This window comes from Triticum urartu, chromosome 2A (assembly GCF_056163025.1).
Source record: "Triticum urartu cultivar PI428250 chromosome 2A, HENAU_Tu73, whole genome shotgun sequence".
In the NCBI taxonomy this organism is placed as follows: Eukaryota; Viridiplantae; Streptophyta; class Magnoliopsida; order Poales; family Poaceae; genus Triticum; species Triticum urartu.
The window spans coordinates 51,879,910-51,890,823 of record NC_141874.1 but is presented as its reverse complement, the minus strand read 5'-3'; positions in this window follow the sequence as shown (position 1 = coordinate 51,890,823).

Below are 10,914 nucleotides of genomic sequence, written 5' to 3'. Positions count from 1 at the left end.
TTATTCTTAATACTTTTCTCGTAGTTGCGGATGCTTGCGAGGGGGTTAATCATAAGTAGGTTTGTTCAAGTAAGAACAGCACCTAAGCACCGGTCCACCCACATATCAAACTATCAAAGTAGCAATCACGAATCGAATCAACATGATGAAAGTGACTAGATGAAAATTCCCGTGCACCCTCAAGAACGCTTTGCTTACTATAAGAGACCGTTTTGGCCTGTCCTTTGCCTAAAAAGGATTGGGCTATCTTGCTGCACTTTTGTTACTAGCATCGTTACTTGCTCATTACAAATTATCTTGCTATCAAACTACTCTGTTACTTACAATTTTAGTACTTGCAGACATTACCTTGCTGAAAACCACTTGTCATTTCCTTCTGGTCCTCATTGCGTTCGACACACTTACTTATTGAAAAGAGCTAAAATTGATCCCATATACTTGTGGGTCATCAAGGCTATTTTCTGGCGCCGTTGCTGGGGAGTGAAGATCCTTTTGTAAGTGGAATTTCGTAAGGGAACATTTATATAGTGTGCTGAAATTTACTGTCACTTGTTACTACGGAAAACAATCCTTTGAGGGGTTTGTTCGGGGTACCTTCACCTCAACCGGAACCACAATTAGCTACCCCTCAACCTACTGCACCTATTGAAAATATTGAATATGAAATTCCTTTGGGTATGATAGAACAACTGCTAGCTAATCCTTATGCAGGAGATGGAACCGAACATCCTGATATGCACTTGATATATGTGGAACAAATTTGTGGATTGTTTAAGCTTGCAGGTTTACCTGGAGATGAAGTTAAGAAGAAGGTTTTTCCTTTATCTTTGAAGGGAAAAGCATTGGCATGGTATAGGCTATGCGATGATATTGGATCTTGGAATTGGAATCGATTGAAATTGGAGTTTCACCAAAAAAATTACCCCATGCATCTAGTTCATCGTGATCGGAATTACATATATAATTTTTGGCCTCGTGAAGGATAAAGTATCGCTCTAGCTTGGGGGAGGCTTAAGTGAATGCTATATTCATGCCCCAATCATGAGCTCTCAAGAGAAATTATTATCCAGAATTTTTGTGCTCGGCTTTCTCATAATGATCAATCCATGCTTGATACTTCTTGTGCTGGTTCTTTTATTAAGAAGACTATTGAATTCCGGTGGGATCTTTTGGAAAGAATTAAACGCAACTCTGAAGATTGGGAACTCTACTAAGGTAAAGAGTCAGGTATTAAGCTTAAGTATGATTGTGTTAAATCTTTTATGAATACCGATGCTTTTCAAAAGTTTAGCACTAAATATGACCTTGACTCTGAGATAGTAGCCTCCTTTTGTGAATCATTTGCTAGTCATGTTGATCTCCCTAAAGAGAAGTGGTTTAAATATCACCCACCTATTAAAGAACCGGTACTAGCTAAAGAAGAAACTATACTTTATAATGTTGATCCAGTTGTTCCTACTGCTTATATTGAGAAACCAACTTTCCCTGTTAGGATAAACGAACATGCTAAAGTTTCAACTGTGGTCAACAAAATTTATATTAGAACACCTAAACTCGATGAACAAATTAAAGTAGAACCTAATGTTGCTATGGTTAAGGATATCCTAGAAGAAAATGTAGATGGGCATGTTATTTACTTCTGTGAGGAAGCTGCTAGAATTGCCAAACATGATAAAAAAGTAAACATAGACCTATCGTTGGCATGCCCGTTGTCTCAGTTAAAATAGGAGATCATTGTTATCATGGTTTAGGTGACATAGGTGTGATTGCTATTCCTTATTCCTTACATCAAGAAATTATGAATGACATAGCACGGGCAGATATAGAAGACATGGATGTTACTATTAAACTTGCTAATAGAGACACTATATCACCAATTGGGATTGTTAGAGATGTTGAAGTCTTGTGTGGGAAAATAAAATACCTTACTGATTTTCTTGTTCTTGGTTCCCCACAAGATGACTTTAGACCCATTATCTTTGATAGACCTTTCTTGAACACCATTAATGCTAAGGTAGATTGTGAGAAACAAACTGTCGGTGTTAGTTTCGGTGATGAGTCTCATGAGTTTAATTTTTCCAAGTTTAGTAGAAAGCTTCATGAAAAATAATTGCCTAGTAAGGATGAAATAATTGGTCTTGCTTCTATTGTTGTGCCTCTACTGATCCTCTAGAACAATATTTGCTAGACCATGAAAATGATCTACATACGCATGAAAGAAATGAAATAGATAAGATTTTCTTTGAACAACGTCCTCTGCTTAAACACATTTTGCCTATTGAAACACTAGGAGGTCCTCCTCCACCTAAAGGTGATCCTGTGTTTTAATTAAAACAAGTGCCAAACACTTTGAAATATGTTTATCTTGATGAGAAGAAGATATATCCTGTTATTATTAGTGCTAACCTTTCAGAACATGAAGATGAAGGATTATTGAAAGTTCTAAAGAAGCACCGAGTTGCTATTGGATATACTCTTGATGATTTAAAGGGCATTAATCCCACTCTATGTCAGCACAAGATTAATCTGGAACCAGATGCTAAACCCGTTGTTGATCACCAACGTCGGTTAAATCCGAAGATGAAAGAAGTGGTAAGAACAGAAATATTAAAACTTTTGGAAGCAGGTATAATCTATCCTATAGCTGTTAGTAGATGGGTAAGTCACGTTCATTGTGTCCCTAAGAAAGGAGGTATTACTGTTGTTCCTAATGATAAGAATGAACTTATTCCACAAAAAATTGTTACATGCTATAGAATGGTAATTGATTTTAGAAAATTAAATAAAGCAACTAGAAAAGATCATTACCCTCTGCCTTTTATTGATCAAATGCTAGAAAGATTATCTAAGCACACACATTTTTGCTTCCTTGATGGATATTATGGTTTTTCACAATTACCTGCTTCTCAACCTGATCAAGAAAAGACCACTTTCACTTGTCCCTTTGGAACTTATTCTTATAGACATATGCCTTTTGGTTTATGCAATGCACCTGCTGATGTCTACTACGCAACGTTCTTCTTGTAGACGTTGTTGGGCCTCCAAGTGTAGAGGTTTGTAGGACATTAGCAAATTTCCCTCAAGTGGATGACCTAAGGTTTATCAATCTGTGGGAGGCATAGGATGAAGATGGTCTCTCTCAAACAACCCTGCAACCAAATAACAAAGAGTCTCTTGTGTCCCCAACACACCCAATACAATAGTAAATTGTATAGGTGCACTAGTTCAGCGAAGAGATGGTGATACAAGTGCAATATGGATGGTAGATATAGGTTTTTGTAATCTGAAAATATAAAAACAGCAAGGTAACTAATGATAAAAGTGAGCGTAAACGGTATTGCAATGCTAGGAAACAAGGCCTATGGTTCATACTTTCACTAGTGCAAGTTCTCTCAACAATAATAACATAATTGGATCATATAACTATCCCTCAACATGCAACAAAGAGTCACTCCAAAGTCACTAATAGCGGAGAACAAACGAAGAGATTATGGTAGGGTACGAAACAACCTCAAAGTTATTCTTTCTGATCAATCCATTGGGTTATTCCTATAAGTGTCACAAAAAGCCCCAGAGTTCGTAGTAAAATAACACCTTAAGACACACATCAAACAAAACCCTAATGTCACCTAGATACTCCAATGTCACCTCAAGTATCCGTGGGTATGATTATACGATATGCATCACACAATCTCAGATTCATCTATTCAACCAACACATAGAACCTCAAAGAGTGCCCCAAAGTTTCTACCGAGGAATCAAGACGAAAACGTGTGCCAACCCCTATGCATAGGTTCATGGGCGGAACCTGCAAGTTGATCACCAAAACATACATCAAGTGGATCAATAGAATACGCCATTGTGACCAAGGGTATCCCATGCAAGACATACATCAAGTGTTCTCAAATCATTAAAAGACTCAATCCGATAAGATAACTTCAAAGGGAAACTCAATCCATTACAAGAGAGTAGAGGGGGAGAAACATCATAAGATCCAACTATAATAGCAAAGCTCACGATACATCAAGATCGTATCACCTCAAGAACACAAGAGAGAAAGATCAACCACATAGCTACTGGTACATACCCTCAGCCCCGAGGGTGAACTACTCGCTCCTCGTGATGGAGAGCACTGGGATGATGAAGATGGCCACCGGTGAGGGATCCCCCTCCGGCAGGGTGCCGGAACAGGGTCCTGATTGGTTTTTCGTGCCTACAGAGGCTTGCGCCGGCGGAACTCCCGATCTCTTCTGTTCCCCGAAGGTTTTAGGGTATATGGGAATATATAGGCGAATGAAGTCGGTAAGGGGAGCCACGAGGGGCCCACAAGGGTGGAGGGCGCGCGTAGGGGGGTGGGCGCGTCCCCCTGCCTCTTGCCTTCCTCTTTGATCCCCTGACGTGCACTCCAAGTCTCCCGGATTGCTTTCTTTCCAAAAATAACTTTTCCGAAGGTTTCATTATGTTTGGACTCCGTTTGATATTCCTTTTCTACGAAACACTGAAACAAGGGAAAAACAGAAACTGGCACTAGGCACTGGGTCAATAAGTTAGTCCCAAAAATAATATAAAAGTGCATAGTAAAGCCCATAAAACAACCAAGATGGATAATATAATAGCATGAATACTTCATAAATTATAGATACGTTGGAGACGTATCACCTGCTACCTTTCAAAGATGTATGACTGCTAACTTTTGTGAAAAGATCGTTGAGGTTTTCATGGATGACTTCTCTATTTATGGGAAGTCTTTTGATGATTGTTTAAGCAATCTTGATCGAGTTTTGCAGAGATGTGAGCAAACAAATCTTGTCTTGAATTGGGAGAAGTGCCACTTGATGTCTACTACGCAACTTTATTCTTGTAGACACGTATTGGGCCTCCGAGCACAGAGTTTTGTAAGACAGTAGCAATTTTCCTTCAAGTGGATGACCTAAGGTTTATCAATCCGTGAGAGGTGTAGGATGAAGATGGTCTCTCTCAAATGACCCTGCAACCAAATACAAGAAATCTCTTGTGTCCCCAACACAACCAATACAATGGAAAATTGTATAGATGCACTAGTTCGGCGAAGAGATGGTGATAAAAGTGTAATATTTATGGTAGAAATATATTTTTATAATCTGAATAAATAAAAACAACAAGGCAACAAATAGTAAACGGGCACTAAAACGGTATTGCAATGCTTGAAAATGAGGCCTAGGGTCCGTACTTTCGCTAGTGCAATCTCTCAACAATGCTAATATAATTGGATCATATAACCGTCCCTCAACATGCAATGAAGAATCACTCCAAAGTTCCTATCTAGCGGAGAACTTAAGAATAAATTGTTTGTAGGGTACGAAACCACCTCAAAGCTATTCTTTCCGTTTGATCTATTCAAGAGTTCGTACTAAAATAACACAAAGCTATTCTTTCTGTTCGATCTATCCTAGAGTTCGTACTAAAATAACACCAAAGCAAATTCATATTCATAATAATCAATCCAACACAAAGAACTGCAAAGAGTGCCTCAAGATTTCTACCAGAGAAACAAAGACAAGAACGTGCATCAACTCCTTTGCATAGATTACCCCAATGTTACCTCAGGAATCCGCGAGTTGAGTGCCAAAACATATATCAAGTGAATATATACGATACCCCATTGTCACCATGAGTATTCAATTGCAAGACATATATCAAGTGTTCTCAAATCCATAAAAGTATTCAATACGATAACAACGAAATCTCAAAGGGAAAAACACATTTCATCACAACAAGATAAAGAGGGGAAAACACCATATGATCCGACTATAATAACAAAGCTCGCGATACATCAAGATCATGACATCTCAAGAACACGAGAGAGAGAGAGATATTAAACAAATAGCTACTGGTACAAACCCTCAGCCCGAGGGTGGACTACTCCCTCCTCATCGTGGTGGCCACCGGGATGATGAAGATGGATACCGGAGATGATTCCACCCTCCGACAGGGTGCCGAAGCGGGGTCTAGATTGGTTTTCGGTGGCTACAGAGCCTTGTAGCGGTGGAACTTCTGATCTAGGTTAACCCCAAGGATTTTTGCAATATTTGGGAATTTGTAGGGTAAAGAGGGGGTGTGGGAGGCCACCGAGGTGGGCATAACCCACCTGGGCGCTCCTGGGCCCCCAGGCGCGCCATGGTGGGTTATGCCCCCCTCGGGGCACCCCCAGGTGCTTCTCTGGCCAATCCTGGGTGTTCTGGTCCATAAAAAATCTCCAAAAAGTTTCACGGTGTTTGGACTCCGTTTGCTATTGGTTTCATGCGATGTAAAAAACAAGCAAAAAAATAGCAACTGGCACTGGGCACTGGGTCAATATGTTAGTCCCAGAAAATGATATAAAGTTGCTATAAAATGATTGTAAAACATCCAAGAATGATAATATAACAACATGGAACAATCAAAAATTATAGATACGCTGGAGACGTATCAGCATCCCCAAGCTTAATTACTGCTCGTCCTCGAGTAGGTAAATGATAAAAACAGAATTTTTGATGTGGAATGCTGCCTAACATGTCATCTCATATTATTTTTTATAGCATTGACATTTGGACTTTTATATTGTGCAAAGCAATAGTCTAGTTTTGACATGAGACTTAAATACTCAAGCATACCAACAAGCAACCATGTCTTTCAAAATATCAACGCTAAAATAAGTTATCCCTAGCCCATCATGCTCAATCATTGATCCATTCATGAAACACACTCGCATATTAGCTACACCCAATGCTCAAGTACGATCAAAGTGCCCCCTAGTTGGTGCTTTATAAGAGAAGATGGAGACTCAAAAAAAATTGCATAAAGTAAAATAAAGGCCCTTCGCGGTGGGAAGTAGGGTTTGTAGAGGTGCGAGAGCTCAAAGCGAAAATTGAGAGATAAAAACATTCTGAGAGGCATACTTTTCGCACCAATGAAAACGACTTAGAGCTCCCAACACTTTCCATGCTAGATATATCATAGGCTATTCCGAAATAGAAAATAAAGTTTATTCCTTTTCAACCATACTTTCACTTTCCATGGCTAACCATATCCACGGGTGCTCTCCATACCAACACTTCCCAAGGAATTTATTATTTGACAACATAAAGTAAATTCATTTTTCATTTCGGGACTGGGCATCCCTAATACCTTTGCCTTACTCTCATGCAATGACAAGTGAATAAACACTCATCATGACAATAACACATCTAACATGGTAAATATTGACCACCCCTCACCGCCTCGCGAGCGGTACGAGAACACAAAAGAGAAATTTATTTTGAAAATTAGAGATGGCACATACAAATTTGCTTAGAACGGCAAAAGAATAGCACATATAGGTAGGTATAGTGGACTCATGTGGCAAAACTGGTTTAAAGGATTTTGGATGCACAAGTAGTGATCATACTTAGTGCAAAATGATGGCTAGAAAAAGATTGTGAAGCGACCAACCAAGAAATGAGTAATCTCATAAGCGAGCATTGAGCATAATTAACACCGAATAATGCACCACAACTAGGATGTAATTTCATTGAATAACTATTGACTTTCGTGCTTGCATAGGGGATCACAAACCTTAACACCAATATTCTTACTAAAGCATAATTACTCATCAACATGACCCACATATCACATCATCATATCTCAAAACTATTACAAGGAATCAAGTTTATTTTGTCCAATGATCTTCATGAAAGTTTTTATGATATCCTTCTTGGATGTCTATCACTTTGGAACTAATTTTCATGTGTTTCTTTTGATAAGGTCAAACAAATATAAGTGAAGATCATGAGCAATAATATTTATTTCTCTCAAATTAATTTAAGTGAAGCAAGAGAGAATTTCTTCAAAAATAATAAATCACAATGTGCTAAAAAAAGATATAAGTGAAACACTGAGCAATTCCATAGAAAAGAGCTTCGTTGACGGGATGTGAGTGGCGCTTACCTAGCCTCCCTGGCAACTATTTGAGGACTCTAATTTATTTAAGAACTTTCAGATCTAAGTAATTTATTAAAACAACAAGCAAACATAATAAAATAACATTCTAAGAATAACACACATCATGTGAAGAAGCAAAAACTTAGGCTCAACCAATACTAACCGATAATTGTTGAAGAAGAAAGGTGGGATGCCTACCGGGGCATCCCCAAGCTTAGATGCCTGAGACTTCTTGAAATATCATCTTGGGATGCCTTGGGAATCCCCAAGCTTGAGCTTTTGTGTCTCCTTAATTCCTCTCATATCACGGTTTTCCTAAATCTCAAAAGGTTCATCCACACAAAACTCAACAAGAACTCGTGAGATAAGTTATTATAACCCAATGCAAAAACCTTATCATTATTTACTGTAGCAAATCACTAAAATTATTATTCAACATTGCATACTAAATGCCTCTGCATATTAAATACTCCTATCCTAAAATAGAATCATGAAACAAGCAAACAAATGCAAACAATGCAAACATAACAGCAATCTGCCAAAATAGTACAGTCTATAAAGAATGCAAGAGTATCAACACTTATTCAACTCAAAAAATTCTGAAAATTTAACACACTGTAGAAAATTTATCAGAGCTTATTGTTCAAAAAGTTTCAACATTTTATCAAATTCTGACTTTTCTAGGGAATTTTTGCAACAGCGGTAAACTTTATGTTTTCAAACAACAACACGTAGACTTGCAAAATAAGCATAGCAAAGGCTATACTTGACATTTTTATTGAAATAAAAGATGCAAACATTATTCTAAATAACATCAAGCAAATTTTAACAAAATAAATTGACGCTCCAAGCAAAACACATATCATGTGACGAATTAAAACATAGCTCCAAGTGAGGTTACTCTAAAATGTTGGAGACGAAAGAGGAGATGCCTTCCGGGGCATCCCCAAGCTTAGTTGCTTGGATCTTCCTTGAATATTACCTTGGGGCCTTGGGCATCCCCAAGCTTAGGGTCTTGTCACTCCTTATTCTCCTCATATTGATATCTCACCCAAAACTTGTAAACTTCAATCACACAAAACTTAACGGAACTTCGTGAGATGGATTAGTATGATAAAGACAAATTATTCACTTTTGTATTGTCAAAGACAAGATTCATAATTGTTCTCACACAATGCCTACTGTACCTTATCATTTCCACATTTTATATTGAGCAATATAAGCCATAGAAACTAGAAAACAAGCAAACTATGCATTGAAAACAGAATCTGTCAAAAACAGAACAGTGCATAAAGATCTGAATTAAGATCATACTTCTGTAACTCCAAAAATTCTAAAAATTAGGAAAACACAGAAAATTAGTATACCCATCAACTGTAAAAAATTCAGAATTTGTCTACGTTCCAATAAAAGATAAGAATTTCTGCACTGGACGCAAAATTTTCTGTTTTTGCACAGAATCAAGTCAACTATAATCCACACTTTCCCAAAGGCTTTACTTGGCACTTTATTGAAATAAAAGCAATAAAACATGATTACTAAAGTAGCATAACCATGTGATCACACAAAAACAGTAGGTAAAATGTTGGGTTGTCTCCCAACAAGTGCTTTTCTTTTATGCCTTTTAGCTAGTCATGATGATTTCAATGATGCTCGCATAAAAGATAAGAATTGAAACACAAAGAGAGAATCATGAAGCATATGACTAGAAAATTTAAGTCTAACCCACTTCCTATGCATAGGGATTTTGTGAGCAAATAATTCATGGGAATAATAATCAACTAGCATAGGAAGGCAAAACAAGTGCAACTTCGAAACTTTCAACACATAGAGAGGAAACATGATATTATTGCAATATGTAAAAGCATTTCTTCCCCTCTCATAATAATTTTCAGTGGCATCATGAATGAATTCAACAATATAACTATCACATAAAGCATTATTTTCATGATCCACAAGCATACAAATTTTATTACTCTCCACATATGCAAATTTATTCTCATCAATAGTAGTGGGAGCAAACTCAACAAAATAACTATCATGTGATTGAAAATTAAAATCACGATGACAAGTTTCATGGTTATCATTATTCTTTATAGTATACATGTCATGACCATAATCATCATAGATAGGAGGCATGCTTTTATCATAGTAAATATTCTCATCAAAAGTTGGGGTACTAAGAATATCATCTTCATCAAACATAGCATCCCCAAGCTTATGGCTTTGCATATCATTAGCATCATGGATATTCAAAGAATTCATACTAACAACATTGCAATCATGCTCATCATTCAAATATTTTGTGCCAAACATTTTATTGACTTCTTCTTCTAACAATGGAGCACAATTTTCTTAACCATCATTTTCAAGAAAGATATTATAAAGATGATCAATAATATGATGCAACCTCAATTCCATTTTTTGTAGTTTTATTTTATAAACCAAACTAGTGATAAAACAAGAAACTAAAAGATTCAATTGCAAGATCTAAAGATATACCTTCATGCACTCACCTCCCCGGTAATGGCGCCAGAAAAAAGCTTGATGTCTACTACGCAACTTTATTCTTGTAGACACGTGTTGCGCCTCCAAGCATAGAATTCTGTAGGACAGTAGCAATTTCCCTCAAGTGGATGACCTAAGGTTTATCAATCCGTGAGAGGTATAGGATGAAGATGGTCTCTCTCAAATGACCCTGCAACCAAATACAAGAAATCTCTTTTGTCCCCAACACACCCAATGGCAAATTGTATAGGTGCACTAGTTCGGCGAAGAGATGGTGATAAAAGTGTAATATTGATGGTAGAAATATATTTTTATAATCAATAAATAAAAACAGCAAGGTAGCAAATAGTAAATGGGCACAAAAACGGTATTGCAATGCTTGAAAATGAGGCCTAGGGTCCGTACTCTCGCTAGTGCAATCTCTCAACAATGCTAATATAATTGGATCATATAACCATCCCTCAACGT